General features: G+C 69.9%; 6 non-coding genes across 6 annotated transcripts; all 6 read right to left on the bottom strand.

Annotated features, from left to right (window-relative positions):
- Positions 1 to 2,102: 2,102 nt before the first annotated feature.
- Positions 2,103 to 2,221, bottom strand: LOC149123893 (5S ribosomal RNA). The gene has a single exon (XR_016215565.1). It is a non-coding gene; the product is annotated as a 5S ribosomal RNA (ribosomal RNA).
- A 2,327-nt stretch (positions 2,222 to 4,548) lies between these two features.
- LOC149123892 (5S ribosomal RNA) lies at positions 4,549 to 4,667 on the bottom strand. Its single transcript, XR_016215564.1, has one exon. It is a non-coding gene; the product is annotated as a 5S ribosomal RNA (ribosomal RNA).
- A 2,302-nt stretch (positions 4,668 to 6,969) lies between these two features.
- Positions 6,970 to 7,088, bottom strand: LOC149123891 (5S ribosomal RNA). The gene has a single exon (XR_016215563.1). It is a non-coding gene; the product is annotated as a 5S ribosomal RNA (ribosomal RNA).
- A 2,317-nt stretch (positions 7,089 to 9,405) lies between these two features.
- LOC149123890 (5S ribosomal RNA) lies at positions 9,406 to 9,524 on the bottom strand. The gene has a single exon (XR_016215192.1). It is a non-coding gene; the product is annotated as a 5S ribosomal RNA (ribosomal RNA).
- A 2,350-nt stretch (positions 9,525 to 11,874) lies between these two features.
- LOC149123889 (5S ribosomal RNA) lies at positions 11,875 to 11,993 on the bottom strand. Its single transcript, XR_016215562.1, has one exon. It is a non-coding gene; the product is annotated as a 5S ribosomal RNA (ribosomal RNA).
- Positions 11,994 to 13,842: 1,849 nt separating this feature from the next.
- LOC149123888 (5S ribosomal RNA) lies at positions 13,843 to 13,961 on the bottom strand. Its single transcript, XR_016215509.1, has one exon. It is a non-coding gene; the product is annotated as a 5S ribosomal RNA (ribosomal RNA).
- Between the last annotated feature and the right edge of the window lie 281 nt (positions 13,962 to 14,242).

Raw genomic sequence — 14,242 nt, 5'->3', positions numbered from 1 at the left:
CCTCCGCCTAGCCCTGCACCAGTGCCCGAACTCCAGCCCTCCGCCTGCCCAGCCCAGGACCTGCAGCACCGGGCGCCCAGTCGGCACGCTGCCGCCAAGCCAAGGGGAGCCAACCTCCTCCGGCTGCCGCTGGCCACAGGGAACTCCTACTCTCTCTTTCTAGGCCGGATCCCCTGCCTGCCGCCATCGCCCAGCCACACGCCAGCCGTGCCCGGCAGCCTCCACGCCTGCCCAGGGCTGCGCCCCGCGGCTCGCGGGTCCCGGCACCAGGGGGTTCGGCGCCCCACACCACCGCGGCCCGGGCCTTCCCTCCTACCCGGCCGCCAGCAGCCCCCCCACCGCTGACGCACAGGTCGCCCGCCCTCCCCCGGCACGGCCGCCGCGCCTCCACACACTCCCACGCCGCGAGGACAGCTGAGGGCCTGGGGACCCTTGTCCCCGCTCGGTCACGGGGGCCCAAGTGGGGCAGCAGGTCGGGAAGGAGGGCGGCAGCGCACGGAATCACCCCCGCCGCACGCTCGCGTGGGCACTCACACACACACACACACACACACACACACACGCCTACACAAGGGGCACACAGTCGCACACCCCGACACCCTTCGTGGCACAGAGGGATTTCCGTCCTCAGCGCCCGTTCCCTCACGGGAGGGTGGGGCGCTTCAGCGCGACCCGCACCCTCCAGCCCGGCAGCCAGTTCGAGACTGTCGCTCCCCCTCTTCATGGAGGAACGACACAGGACCCTGCGCTGTTCTTTCGTCTGCTCGGCCCTCCCCGGGTTTGCTGCTGGTTCTTCCCGGGTTGGCTACCGTCCCTTCCACCTCCGTGGAAGGGCGGTTCCCCCTGCCACATTCCCCACTTCCGCGGGGGAGCGGCACACCGCCGGCCGGCCGGCCGGCTCTCTCGGGGGCTGCACAGGTGTTCCCCTTAGATGTTCCTGGTGCATGTTGTCTCTCTCCTCCTTTATAGTCCTCTTCCGCCAATCCCAACTCGGCTGCCCACACGCCAAGTACGCTGCTCTCCTCCAATCAGGAGCAGGATCAGCTCCTGGAGGTCATCACTCAAGTTGGCAAGAGGCAGCTGCATAGAAGCTGTTTTCTCCTCTCCCAGCGCCATATTGTGGGAGAGCAGATGCATAGAATAAGTCTTAATTCCAGTAACTCAGTCCAATCCGAGTTGCTCCCCACAGAGACCACAGGCTGTGTGCTGCCTGCCTGCCACGGACCCTCTGTCCCGGGGAGGTCCTGTGGGCACGCAGCCTGTGGCCGCGGGTCTCTGCCTGGCCTGCCAAAAGGGTGCCCCGTTTGGATGCTGTGTGAGTCAGGGCTGATGGGGGAGAGGGGGACAGAGAGAGGAGAGAGAGACAGAGAGAGAGAGAGAAAGAGAGAGAGACGTGTAGGTGTTGGTGTAAGTCAGAGACAGAGGGAGAGGGTGCCTGTATTGCCTGCGAGGCTTGGTGTGGGGTCCCTCCTTTGCGCTCTGGAGGGCTTCCGCGGCTGTGGCGCGTGGCCGCCGCACGGCCAGGTGGCGCAGAGGGCCCGCGGGTTGGGCTGCGCGAGGCACCGGGCCCTGAGTGGTGGGCAACTGCGCCCTGGCGTCGTCTTCGGGCGGTGGTCGTGGTCGTGGTCACAGTCATTGGGCTCCCTGGGAGACAGGAGCCCGGGAGGGGCGGTGGGAGTGCAGGTGCCGGGAGCTGCTGGTGCGGCGGGCTGCGGGGTTGGGGCGGCCGGCAGGGGAGCGCCCTGGCGGGCGGTGAGTCGCTGGTTTGGGGTTGGAGGGGGCGCGCTGGGATGGCGCGGGGCGTGGCCTGTGTCCCGGGGTGGGCCCCGGGGTTGGCAGTGGGGCTGCGGCAGCCGGGGACAGCTGGCCGGCCCGCCCGTGCCCGTGCCCGTGCCCAGGCCCAGGCCCAGGCCCAGGCCCAGGCCCAGGCCCAGGCCCGAGGCGCGGGCGGGCTGGGGCTGCCAGGTGGAGGGGTCGGGCTTCTGCCCCCTGCTGGAGCTGCGTTGGGGGTCGCAGGGGTCCCGGCGTGCGGGCTGGCGGATGGGGGCGTGGCTAGGCAGCCAGCCAAAGGCGAGCAAAAGGGGAGGGTGCCGCGGGGCAAAAGCCTACAGCCCCCGGTATTCCCAGGCGGTCTCCCATCCAAGTACTAACCAGGCCCGACCCTGCTTAGCTTCCGAGATCAGACGAGATCGGGCGCGTTCAGGGTGGTATGGCCGTAGACGCCAGAGGCCGCCTCCAGGCCCCTCTTGAGTGCGCGCCCGCACAGCCGCCGCCGCCGCCGCCGCCGCCGCCTCCTCCTCCTCCTGCCCGCTCCCCGCTCTCACTCCCATTCCCATTCCCATTCCCACTCCCGCTCCCGCTCCCGCTGCCGCTTCTCCTCCGCCTCCTCCCTCTTTTCTCTTCTCTTCTCTTCTCCTCCTCCCCCCCCTCCTCAGCCGCCCTCCGCCTAGCCCTGCACCAGTGCCCGAACTCCAGCCCTCCGCCTGCCCAGCCCAGGACCTGCAGCACCGGGCGCCCAGTCGGCACGCTGCCGCCAAGCCAAGGGGAGCCAACCTCCTCCGGCTGCCGCTGGCCACAGGGAACTCCTACTCTCTCTTTCTAGGCCGGATCCCCTGCCTGCCGCCATCGCCCAGCCACACGCCAGCCGTGCCCGGCAGCCTCCACGCCTGCCCAGGGCTGCGCCCCGCGGCTCGCGGGTCCCGGCACCAGGGGGTTCGGCGCCCCACACCACCGCGGCCCGGGCCTTCCCTCCTACCCGGCCGCCAGCAGCCCCCCCACCGCTGACGCACAGGTCGCCCGCCCTCCCCCGGCACGGCCGCCGCGCCTCCACACACTCCCACGCCGCGAGGACAGCTGAGGGCCTGGGGACCCTTGTCCCCGCTCGGTCACGGGGGCCCAAGTGGGGCAGCAGGTCGGGAAGGAGGGCGGCAGCGCACGGAATCACCCCCGCCGCACGCTCGCGTGGGCACTCACACACACACACACACACACACACACACACACGCCTACACAAGGGGCACACAGTCGCACACCCCGACACCCTTCGTGGCACAGAGGGATTTCCGTCCTCAGCGCCCGTTCCCTCACGGGAGGGTGGGGCGCTTCAGCGCGACCCGCACCCTCCAGCCCGGCAGCCAGTTCGAGACTGTCGCTCCCCCTCTTCATGGAGGAACGACACAGGACCCTGCGCTGTTCTTTCGTCTGCTCGGCCCTCCCCGGGTTTGCTGCTGGTTCTTCCCGGGTTGGCTACCGTCCCTTCCACCTCCGTGGAAGGGCGGTTCCCCCTGCCACATTCCCCACTTCCGCGGGGGAGCGGCACACCGCCGGCCGGCCGGCCGGCTCTCTCGGGGGCTGCACAGGTGTTCCCCTTAGATGTTCCTGGTGCATGTTGTCTCTCTCCTCCTTTATAGTCCTCTTCCGCCAATCCCAACTCGGCTGCCCACACGCCAAGTACGCTGCTCTCCTCCAATCAGGAGCAGGATCAGCTCCTGGAGGTCATCACTCAAGTTGGCAAGAGGCAGCTGCATAGAAGCTGTTTTCTCCTCTCCCAGCGCCATATTGTGGGAGAGCAGATGCATAGAATAAGTCTTAATTCCAGTAACTCAGTCCAATCCGAGTTGCTCCCCACAGAGACCACAGGCTGTGTGCTGCCTGCCTGCCACGGACCCTCTGTCCCGGGGAGGTCCTGTGGGCACGCAGCCTGTGGCCGCGGGTCTCTGCCTGGCCTGCCAAAAGGGTGCCCCGTTTGGATGCTGTGTGAGTCAGGGCTGATGGGGGAGAGGGGGACAGAGAGAGGAGAGAGAGACAGAGAGAGAGAGAGAAAGAGAGAGAGACGTGTAGGTGTTGGTGTAAGTCAGAGACAGAGGGAGAGGGTGCCTGTATTGCCTGCGAGGCTTGGTGTGGGGTCCCTCCTTTGCGCTCTGGAGGGCTTCCGCGGCTGTGGCGCGTGGCCGCCGCACGGCCAGGTGGCGCAGAGGGCCCGCGGGTTGGGCTGCGCGAGGCACCGGGCCCTGAGTGGTGGGCAACCGCGCCCTGGCGTCGTCTTCGGGCGGTGGTCGTGGTCGTGGTCGTGGTCACAGTCATTGGGCTCCCTGGGAGACAGGAGCCCGGGAGGGGCGGTGGGAGTGCAGGTGCCGGGAGCTGCTGGTGCGGCGGGCTGCGGGGTTGGGGCGGCCGGCAGGGGAGCGCCCTGGCGGGCGGTGAGTCGCTGGTTTGGGGTTGGAGGGGGCGCGCTGGATGGCGCGGGGCGTGGCCTGTGTCCCGGGGTGGGCCCCGGGGTTGGCGGTGGGGCTGCGGCAGCCGGGGACAGCTGGCCGGCCCGCCCGTGCCCGTGCCCGTGCCCGTGCCCGTGCCCGTGCCCAGGCCCAGGCCCAGGCCCAGGCCCGAGGCGCGGGCGGGCTGGGGCTGCCAGGTGGAGGGGTCGGGCTTCTGCCCCCTGCTGGAGCTGCGTTGGGGGTCGCAGGGGTCCCGGCGTGCGGGCTGGCGGATGGGGGCGTGGCTAGGCAGCCAGCCAAAGGCGAGCAAAAGGGGAGGGTGCCGCGGGGCAAAAGCCTACAGCCCCCGGTATTCCCAGGCGGTCTCCCATCCAAGTACTAACCAGGCCCGACCCTGCTTAGCTTCCGAGATCAGACGAGATCGGGCGCGTTCAGGGTGGTATGGCCGTAGACGCCAGAGGCCGCCTCCAGGCCCCTCTTGAGTGCGCGCCCGCACAGCCGCCGCCGCCGCCGCCGCCGCCTCCTCCTCCTCCTGCCCGCTCCCCGCTCTCACTCCCATTCCCATTCCCATTCCCACTCCCGCTCCCGCTCCCGCTGCCGCTTCTCCTCCGCCTCCTCCCTCTTTTCTCTTCTCTTCTCTTCTCCTCCCCCCCCTCCTCAGCCGCCCTCCGCCTAGCCCTGCACCAGTGCCCGAACTCCAGCCCTCCGCCTGCCCAGCCCAGGACCTGCAGCACCGGGCGCCCAGTCGGCACGCTGCCGCCAAGCCAAGGGGAGCCAACCTCCTCCGGCTGCCGCTGGCCACAGGGAACTCCTACTCTCTCTTTCTAGGCCGGATCCCCTGCCTGCCGCCATCGCCCAGCCACACGCCAGCCGTGCCCGGCAGCCTCCACGCCTGCCCAGGGCTGCGCCCCGCGGCTCGCGGGTCCCGGCACCAGGGGGTTCGGCGCCCCACACCACCGCGGCCCGGGCCTTCCCTCCTACCCGGCCGCCAGCAGCCCCCCCACCGCTGACGCACAGGTCGCCCGCCCTCCCCCGGCACGGCCGCCGCGCCTCCACACACTCCCACGCCGCGAGGACAGCTGAGGGCCTGGGGACCCTTGTCCCCGCTCGGTCACGGGGGCCCAAGTGGGGCAGCAGGTCGGGAAGGAGGGCGGCAGCGCACGGAATCACCCCCGCCGCACGCTCGCGTGGGCACTCACACACACACACACACACACACACACACACGCCTACACAAGGGGCACACAGTCGCACACCCCGACACCCTTCGTGGCACAGAGGGATTTCCGTCCTCAGCGCCCGTTCCCTCACGGGAGGGTGGGGCGCTTCAGCGCGACCCGCACCCTCCAGCCCGGCAGCCAGTTCGAGACTGTCGCTCCCCCTCTTCATGGAGGAACGACACAGGACCCTGCGCTGTTCTTTCGTCTGCTCGGCCCTCCCCGGGTTTGCTGCTGGTTCTTCCCGGGTTGGCTACCGTCCCTTCCACCTCCGTGGAAGGGCGGTTCCCCCTGCCACATTCCCCACTTCCGCGGGGGAGCGGCACACCGCCGGCCGGCCGGCCGGCTCTCTCGGGGGCTGCACAGGTGTTCCCCTTAGATGTTCCTGGTGCATGTTGTCTCTCTCCTCCTTTATAGTCCTCTTCCGCCAATCCCAACTCGGCTGCCCACACGCCAAGTACGCTGCTCTCCTCCAATCAGGAGCAGGATCAGCTCCTGGAGGTCATCACTCAAGTTGGCAAGAGGCAGCTGCATAGAAGCTGTTTTCTCCTCTCCCAGCGCCATATTGTGGGAGAGCAGATGCATAGAATAAGTCTTAATTCCAGTAACTCAGTCCAATCCGAGTTGCTCCCCACAGAGACCACAGGCTGTGTGCTGCCTGCCTGCCACGGACCCTCTGTCCCGGGGAGGTCCTGTGGGCACGCAGCCTGTGGCCGCGGGTCTCTGCCTGGCCTGCCAAAAGGGTGCCCCGTTTGGATGCTGTGTGAGTCAGGGCTGATGGGGGAGAGGGGGACAGAGAGAGGAGAGAGAGACAGAGAGAGAGAGAGAAAGAGAGAGAGACGTGTAGGTGTTGGTGTAAGTCAGAGACAGAGGGAGAGGGTGCCTGTATTGCCTGCGAGGCTTGGTGTGGGGTCCCTCCTTTGCGCTCTGGAGGGCTTCCGCGGCTGTGGCGCGTGGCCGCCGCACGGCCAGGTGGCGCAGAGGGCCCGCGGGTTGGGCTGCGCGAGGCACCGGGCCCTGAGTGGTGGGCAACTGCGCCCTGGCGTCGTCTTCGGGCGGTGGTCGTGGTCGTGGTCACAGTCATTGGGCTCCCTGGGAGACAGGAGCCCGGGAGGGGCGGTGGGAGTGCAGGTGCCGGGAGCTGCTGGTGCGGCGGGCTGCGGGGTTGGGGCGGCCGGCAGGGGAGCGCCCTGGCGGGCGGTGAGTCGCTGGTTTGGGGTTGGAGGGGGCGCGCTGGGATGGCGCGGGGCGTGGCCTGTGTCCCGGGGTGGGCCCCGGGGTTGGCAGTGGGGCTGCGGCAGCCGGGGACAGCTGGCCGGCCCGCCCGTGCCCGTGCCCGTGCCCAGGCCCAGGCCCAGGCCCAGGCCCAGGCCCGAGGCGCGGGCGGGCTGGGGCTGCCAGGTGGAGGGGTCGGGCTTCTGCCCCCTGCTGGAGCTGCGTTGGGGGTCGCAGGGGTCCCGGCGTGCGGGCTGGCGGATGGGGGCGTGGCTAGGCAGCCAGCCAAAGGCGAGCAAAAGGGGAGGGTGCCGCGGGGCAAAAGCCTACAGCCCCCGGTATTCCCAGGCGGTCTCCCATCCAAGTACTAACCAGGCCCGACCCTGCTTAGCTTCCGAGATCAGACGAGATCGGGCGCGTTCAGGGTGGTATGGCCGTAGACGCCAGAGGCCGCCTCCAGGCCCCTCTTGAGTGCGCGCCCGCACAGCCGCCGCCGCCGCCGCCGCCGCCGCCTCCTCCTCCTGCCCGCTCCCCGCTCTCACTCCCATTCCCATTCCCATTCCCACTCCCGCTCCCGCTCCCGCTGCCGCTTCTCCTCCGCCTCCTCCCTCTTTTCTCTTCTCTTCTCTTCTCCTCCTCCCCCCCCTCCTCAGCCGCCCTCCGCCTAGCCCTGCACCAGTGCCCGAACTCCAGCCCTCCGCCTGCCCAGCCCAGGACCTGCAGTGCAGCACCGGGCGCCCAGTCGGCACGCTGCCGCCAAGCCAAGGGGAGCCAACCTCCTCCGGCTGCCGCTGGCCACAGGGAACTCCTACTCTCTCTTTCTAGGCCGGATCCCCTGCCTGCCGCCATCGCCCAGCCACACGCCAGCCGTGCCCGGCAGCCTCCACGCCTGCCCAGGGCTGCGCCCCGCGGCTCGCGGGTCCCGGCACCAGGGGGTTCGGCGCCCCACACCACCGCGGCCCGGGCCTTCCCTCCTACCCGGCCGCCAGCAGCCCCCCCACCGCTGACGCACAGGTCGCCCGCCCTCCCCCGGCACGGCCGCCGCGCCTCCACACACTCCCACGCCGCGAGGACAGCTGAGGGCCTGGGGACCCTTGTCCCCGCTCGGTCACGGGGGCCCAAGTGGGGCAGCAGGTCGGGAAGGAGGGCGGCAGCGCACGGAATCACCCCCGCCGCACGCTCGCGTGGGCACTCACACACACACACACACACACACACACACACACGCCTACACAAGGGGCACACAGTCGCACACCCCGACACCCTTCGTGGCACAGAGGGATTTCCGTCCTCAGCGCCCGTTCCCTCACGGGAGGGTGGGGCGCTTCAGCGCGACCCGCACCCTCCAGCCCGGCAGCCAGTTCGAGACTGTCGCTCCCCCTCTTCATGGAGGAACGACACAGGACCCTGCGCTGTTCTTTCGTCTGCTCGGCCCTCCCCGGGTTTGCTGCTGGTTCTTCCCGGGTTGGCTACCGTCCCTTCCACCTCCGTGGAAGGGCGGTTCCCCCTGCCACATTCCCCACTTCCGCGGGGGAGCGGCACACCGCCGGCCGGCCGGCCGGCTCTCTCGGGGGCTGCACAGGTGTTCCCCTTAGATGTTCCTGGTGCATGTTGTCTCTCTCCTCCTTTATAGTCCTCTTCCGCCAATCCCAACTCGGCTGCCCACACGCCAAGTACGCTGCTCTCCTCCAATCAGGAGCAGGATCAGCTCCTGGAGGTCATCACTCAAGTTGGCAAGAGGCAGCTGCATAGAAGCTGTTTTCTCCTCTCCCAGCGCCATATTGTGGGAGAGCAGATGCATAGAATAAGTCTTAATTCCAGTAACTCAGTCCAATCCGAGTTGCTCCCCACAGAGACCACAGGCTGTGTGCTGCCTGCCTGCCACGGACCCTCTGTCCCGGGGAGGTCCTGTGGGCACGCAGCCTGTGGCCGCGGGTCTCTGCCTGGCCTGCCAAAAGGGTGCCCCGTTTGGATGCTGTGTGAGTCAGGGCTGATGGGGGAGAGGGGGACAGAGAGAGGAGAGAGAGACAGAGAGAGAGAGAGAAAGAGAGAGAGACGTGTAGGTGTTGGTGTAAGTCAGAGACAGAGGGAGAGGGTGCCTGTATTGCCTGCGAGGCTTGGTGTGGGGTCCCTCCTTTGCGCTCTGGAGGGCTTCCGCGGCTGTGGCGCGTGGCCGCCGCACGGCCAGGTGGCGCAGAGGGCCCGCGGGTTGGGCTGCGCGAGGCACCGGGCCCTGAGTGGTGGGCAACCGCGCCCTGGCGTCGTCTTCGGGCGGTGGTCGTGGTCGTGGTCGTGGTCACAGTCATTGGGCTCCCTGGGAGACAGGAGCCCGGGAGGGGCGGTGGGAGTGCAGGTGCCGGGAGCTGCTGGTGCGGCGGGCTGCGGGGTTGGGGCGGCCGGCAGGGGAGCGCCCTGGCGGGCGGTGAGTCGCTGGTTTGGGGTTGGAGGGGGCGCGCTGGATGGCGCGGGGCGTGGCCTGTGTCCCGGGGTGGGCCCCGGGGTTGGCGGTGGGGCTGCGGCAGCCGGGGACAGCTGGCCGGCCCGCCCGTGCCCGTGCCCGTGCCCGTGCCCGTGCCCAGGCCCAGGCCCAGGCCCGAGGCGCGGGCGGGCTGGGGCTGCCAGGTGGAGGGGTCGGGCTTCTGCCCCCTGCTGGAGCTGCGTTGGGGGTCGCAGGGGTCCCGGCGTGCGGGCTGGCGGATGGGGGCGTGGCTAGGCAGCCAGCCAAAGGCGAGCAAAAGGGGAGGGTGCCGCGGGGCAAAAGCCTACAGCACCCGGTATTCCCAGGCGGTCTCCCATCCAAGTACTAACCAGGCCCGACCCTGCTTAGCTTCCGAGATCAGACGAGATCGGGCGCGTTCAGGGTGGTATGGCCGTAGACGCCAGAGGCTGCCTCCAGGCCCCTCTTGAGTGCGCGCCCGCACAGCCGCCGCCGCCGCCGCCGCCGCCGCCGCCGCCTCCTCCTCCTCCTCCTGCCCGCTCCCCGCTCTCACTCCCATTCCCATTCCCATTCCCATTCCCATTCCCATTCCCGCTCCCGCTCCCGCTCCCGCTGCCGCTTCTCCTCCGCCTCCTCCCTCTTTTCTCTTCTCTTCTCTTCTCCTCCTCCTCCCCCCCCCCCTCAGCCGCACTCCGCCTAGCCCTGCACCAGTGCCCGAACTCCAGCCCTCCGCCTGCCCAGCCCAGGACCTGCAGTGCAGCACCGGGCGCCCAGTCGGCACGCTGCCGCCAAGCCAAGGGGAGCCAACCTCCTCCGGCTGCCGCTGGCCACAGGGAACTCCTACTCTCTCTTTCTAGGCCGGATCCCCTGCCTGCCGCCATCGCCCAGCCACACGCCAGCCGTGCCCGGCAGCCTCCACGCCTGCCCAGGGCTGCGCCCCGCGGCTCGCGGGTCCCGGCACCAGGGGGTTCGGCGCCCCACACCACCGCGGCCCGGGCCTTCCCTCCTACCCGGCCGCCAGCAGCCCCCCCACCGCTGACGCACAGGTCGCCCGCCCTCCCCCGGCACGGCCGCCGCGCCTCCACACACTCCCACGCCGCGAGGACAGCTGAGGGCCTGGGGACCCTTGTCCCCGCTCGGTCACGGGGGCCCAAGTGGGGCAGCAGGTCGGGAAGGAGGGCGGCAGCACACGGAATCACCCCCGCCGCTCGCTCGCGTGGGCACTCACACACACACACACACACACACACACGCCTACACAAGGGGCACACAGTCGCACACCCCGACACCCTTCGTGGCACAGAGGGATTTCCGTCCTCAGCGCCCGTTCCCTCACGGGAGGGTGGGGCGCTTCAGCGCGACCCGCACCCTCCAGCCCGGCAGCCAGTTCGAGACTGTCGCTCCCCCTCTTCATGGAGGAACGACACAGGACCCTGCGCTGTTCTTTCGTCTGCTCGGCCCTCCCCGGGTTTGCTGCTGGTTCTTCCCGGGTTGGCTACCGTCCCTTCCACCTCCGTGGAAGGGCGGTTCCCCCTGCCACATTCCCCACTTCCGCGGGGGAGCGGCACACCGCCGGCCGGCCGGCCGGCTCTCTCGGGGGCTGCACAGGTGTTCCCCTTAGATGTTCCTGGTGCATGTTGTCTCTCTCCTCCTTTATAGTCCTCTTCCGCCAATCCCAACTCGGCTGCCCACACGCCAAGTACGCTGCTCTCCTCCAATCAGGAGCAGGATCAGCTCCTGGAGGTCATCACTCAAGTTGGCAAGAGGCAGCTGCATAGAAGCTGTTTGCTCCTCTCCCAGCGCCATATTGTGGGAGAGCAGATGCATAGAATAAGTCTTAATTCCAGTAACTCAGTCCAATCCGAGTTGCTCCCCACAGAGACCACAGGCTGTGTGCTGCCTGCCTGCCACGGACCCTCTGTCCCGGGGAGGTCCTGTGGGCACGCAGCCTGTGGCCGCGGGTCTCTGCCTGGCCTGCCAAAAGGGTGCCCCGTTTGGATGCTGTGTGAGTCAGGGCTGATGGGGGAGAGGGGGACAGAGAGAGGAGAGAGAGACAGAGAGAGAGAGAGAAAGAGAGAGAGACGTGTAGGTGTTGGTGTAAGTCAGAGACAGAGGGAGAGGGTGCCTGTATTGCCTGCGAGGCTTGGTGTGGGGTCCCTCCTTTGCGCTCTGGAGGGCTTCCGCGGCTGTGGCGCGTGGCCGCCGCACGGCCAGGTGGCGCAGAGGGCCCGCGGGTTGGGCTGCGCGAGGCACCGGGCCCTGAGTGGTGGGCAACCGCGCCCTGGCGTCGTCTTCGGGCGGTGGTCGTGGTCGTGGTCGTGGTCACAGTCATTGGGCTCCCTGGGAGACAGGAGCCCGGGAGGGGCGGTGGGAGTGCAGGTGCCGGGAGCTGCTGGTGCGGCGGGCTGCGGGGTTGGGGCGGCCGGCAGGGGAGCGCCCTGGCGGGCGGTGAGTCGCTGGTTTGGGGTTGGAGGGGGCGCGCTGGATGGCGCGGGGCGTGGCCTGTGTCCCGGGGTGGGCCCCGGGGTTGGCGGTGGGGCTGCGGCAGCCGGGGACAGCTGGCCGGCCCGCCCGTGCCCGTGCCCGTGCCCGTGCCCGTGCCCAGGCCCAGGCCCAGGCCCAGGCCCGAGGCGCGGGCGGGCTGGGGCTGCCAGGTGGAGGGGTCGGGCTTCTGCCCCCTGCTGGAGCTGCGTTGGGGGTCGCAGGGGTCCCGGCGTGCGGGCTGGCGGATGGGGGCGTGGCTAGGCAGCCAGCCAAAGGCGAGCAAAAGGGGAGGGTGCCGCGGGGCAAAAGCCTACAGCCCCCGGTATTCCCAGGCGGTCTCCCATCCAAGTACTAACCAGGCCCGACCCTGCTTAGCTTCCGAGATCAGACGAGATCGGGCGCGTTCAGGGTGGTATGGCCGTAGACGCCAGAGGCCGCCTCCAGGCCCCTCTTGAGTGCGCGCCCGCACAGCCGCCGCCGCCGCCGCCGCCGCCGCCGCCGCCGCCGCCGCCGCCTCCTCTTCCTGCCCGCTCCCCGCTCTCACTCCCATTCCCACTCCCATTCCCACTCCCGCTCCCGCTCCCGCTGCCGCTTCTCCTCCGCCTCCTCCCTCTTTTCTCTTCTCTTCTCTTCTCCTCCTCCCCCCCCCTCCTCCTCAGCCGCCCTCCGCCTAGCCCTGCACCAGTGCCCGAACTCCAGCCCTCCGCCTGCCCAGCCCAGGACCTGCAGTGCAGCACCGGGCGCCCAGTCGGCACGCTGCCGCCAAGCCAAGGGGAGCCAACCTCCTCCGGCTGCCGCTGGCCACAGGGAACTCCTACTCTCTCTTTCTAGGCCGGATCCCCTGCCTGCCGCCATCGCCCAGCCACACGCCAGCCGTGCCCGGCAGCCTCCACGCCTGCCCAGGGCTGCGCCCCGCGGCTCGCGGGTCCCGGCACCAGGGGGTTCGGCGCCCCACACCACCGCGGCCCGGGCCTTCCCTCCTACCCGGCCGCCAGCAGCCCCCCCACCGCTGACGCACAGGTCGCCCGCCCTCCCCCGGCACGGCCGCCGCGCCTCCACACACTCCCACGCCGCGAGGACAGCTGAGGGCCTGGGGACCCTTGTCCCCGCTCGGTCACGGGGGCCCAAGTGGGGCAGCAGGTCGGGAAGGAGGGCGGCAGCGTACGGAATAACCCCCGCCGCACGCTCGCGTGGGCACTCACACACACACACACACACACACACGCCTACACAAGGGGCACACAGTCGCACACCCCGACACCCTTCGTGGCACAGAGGGATTTCCGTCCTCAGCGCCCGTTCCCTCACGGGAGGGTGGGGCGCTTCAGCGCGACCCGCACCCTCCAGCCCGGCAGCCAGTTCGAGACCACAGGCTGTGTGCTGCCTGCCTGCCACGGACCCTCTGTCCCGGGGAGGTCCTGTGGGCACGCAGCCTGTGGCCGCGGGTCTCTGCCAGGCCTGCCAAAAGGGTGCCCCGTTTGGATGCTGTGTGAGTCAGGGCTGATGGGGGAGAGGGGGACAGAGAGAGGAGAGAGAGACAGAGAGAGAGAGAGAAAGAGAGAGAGACGTGTAGGTGTTGGTGTAAGTCAGAGACAGAGGGAGAGGGTGCCTGTATTGCCTGCGAGGCTTGGTGTGGGGTCCCTCCTTTGCGCTCTGGAGGGCTTCCGCGGCTGTGGCGCGTGGCCGCCGCACGGCCAGGTGGCGCAGAGGGCCCGCGGGTTGGGCTGCGCGAGGCACCGGGCCCTGAGTGGTGGGCAACCGCGCCCTGGCGTCGTCTTCGGGCGGTGGTCGTGGTCGTGGTCGTGGTCACAGTCATTGGGCTCCCTGGGAGACAGGAGCCCGGGAGGGGCGGTGGGAGTGCAGGTGCCGGGAGCTGCTGGTGCGGCGGGCTGCGGGGTTGGGGCGGCCGGCAGGGGAGCGCCCTGGCGGGCGGTGAGTCGCTGGTTTGGGGTTGGAGGGGGCGCGCTGGATGGCGCGGGGCGTGGCCTGTGTCCCGGGGTGGGCCCCGGGGTTGGCGGTGGGGCTGCGGCAGCCGGGGACAGCTGGCCGGCCCGCCCGTGCCCGTGCCCGTGCCCGTGCCCGTGCCCAGGCCCAGGCCCAGGCCCAGGCCCGAGGCGCGGGCGGGCTGGGGCTGCCAGGTGGAGGGGTCGGGCTTCTGCCCCCTGCTGGAGCTGCGTTGGGGGTCGCAGGGGTCCCGGCGTGCGGGCTGGCGGATGGGGGCGTGGCTAGGCAGCCAGCCAAAGGCGAGCAAAAGGGGAGGGTGCCGCGGGGCAAAAGCCTACAGCACCCAGTATTCCCAGGCGGTCTCCCATCCAAGTACTAACCAGGCCCGACCCTGCTTAGCTTCCGAGATCAGACGAGATCGGGCGCGTTCAGGGTGGTATGGCCGTAGACGCCAGAGGCCGCCTCCAGGCCCCTCTTGAGTGCGCGCCCGCACAGCCGCCGCCGCCGCCGCCGCCTCCTCCTCCTCCTCCTGCCCGCTCCCCGCTCTCACTCCCATTCCCATTCCCACTCCCGCTCCCGCTCCCGCTGCCGCTTCTCCTCCGCCTCCTCCCTCTTTTCTCTTCTCTTCTCTTCTCCTCCTCCCCCCCCCTCCTCAGCCGCCCTCCGCCTAGCCCTGCACCAGTGCCCGAACTCCAGCCCTCCGCCTGCCCAGCCCAGGACCTGCAGTGCAG

Source organism: Oryctolagus cuniculus, chromosome 10 (assembly GCF_051225735.1).
Source record: "Oryctolagus cuniculus isolate XC-2025 breed Fujian yellow rabbit chromosome 10, ASM5122573v1, whole genome shotgun sequence".
NCBI classification, from domain to species: domain Eukaryota; kingdom Metazoa; phylum Chordata; class Mammalia; order Lagomorpha; family Leporidae; genus Oryctolagus; species Oryctolagus cuniculus.
This window is presented reverse-complemented; position numbering and strand designations above follow the sequence as displayed.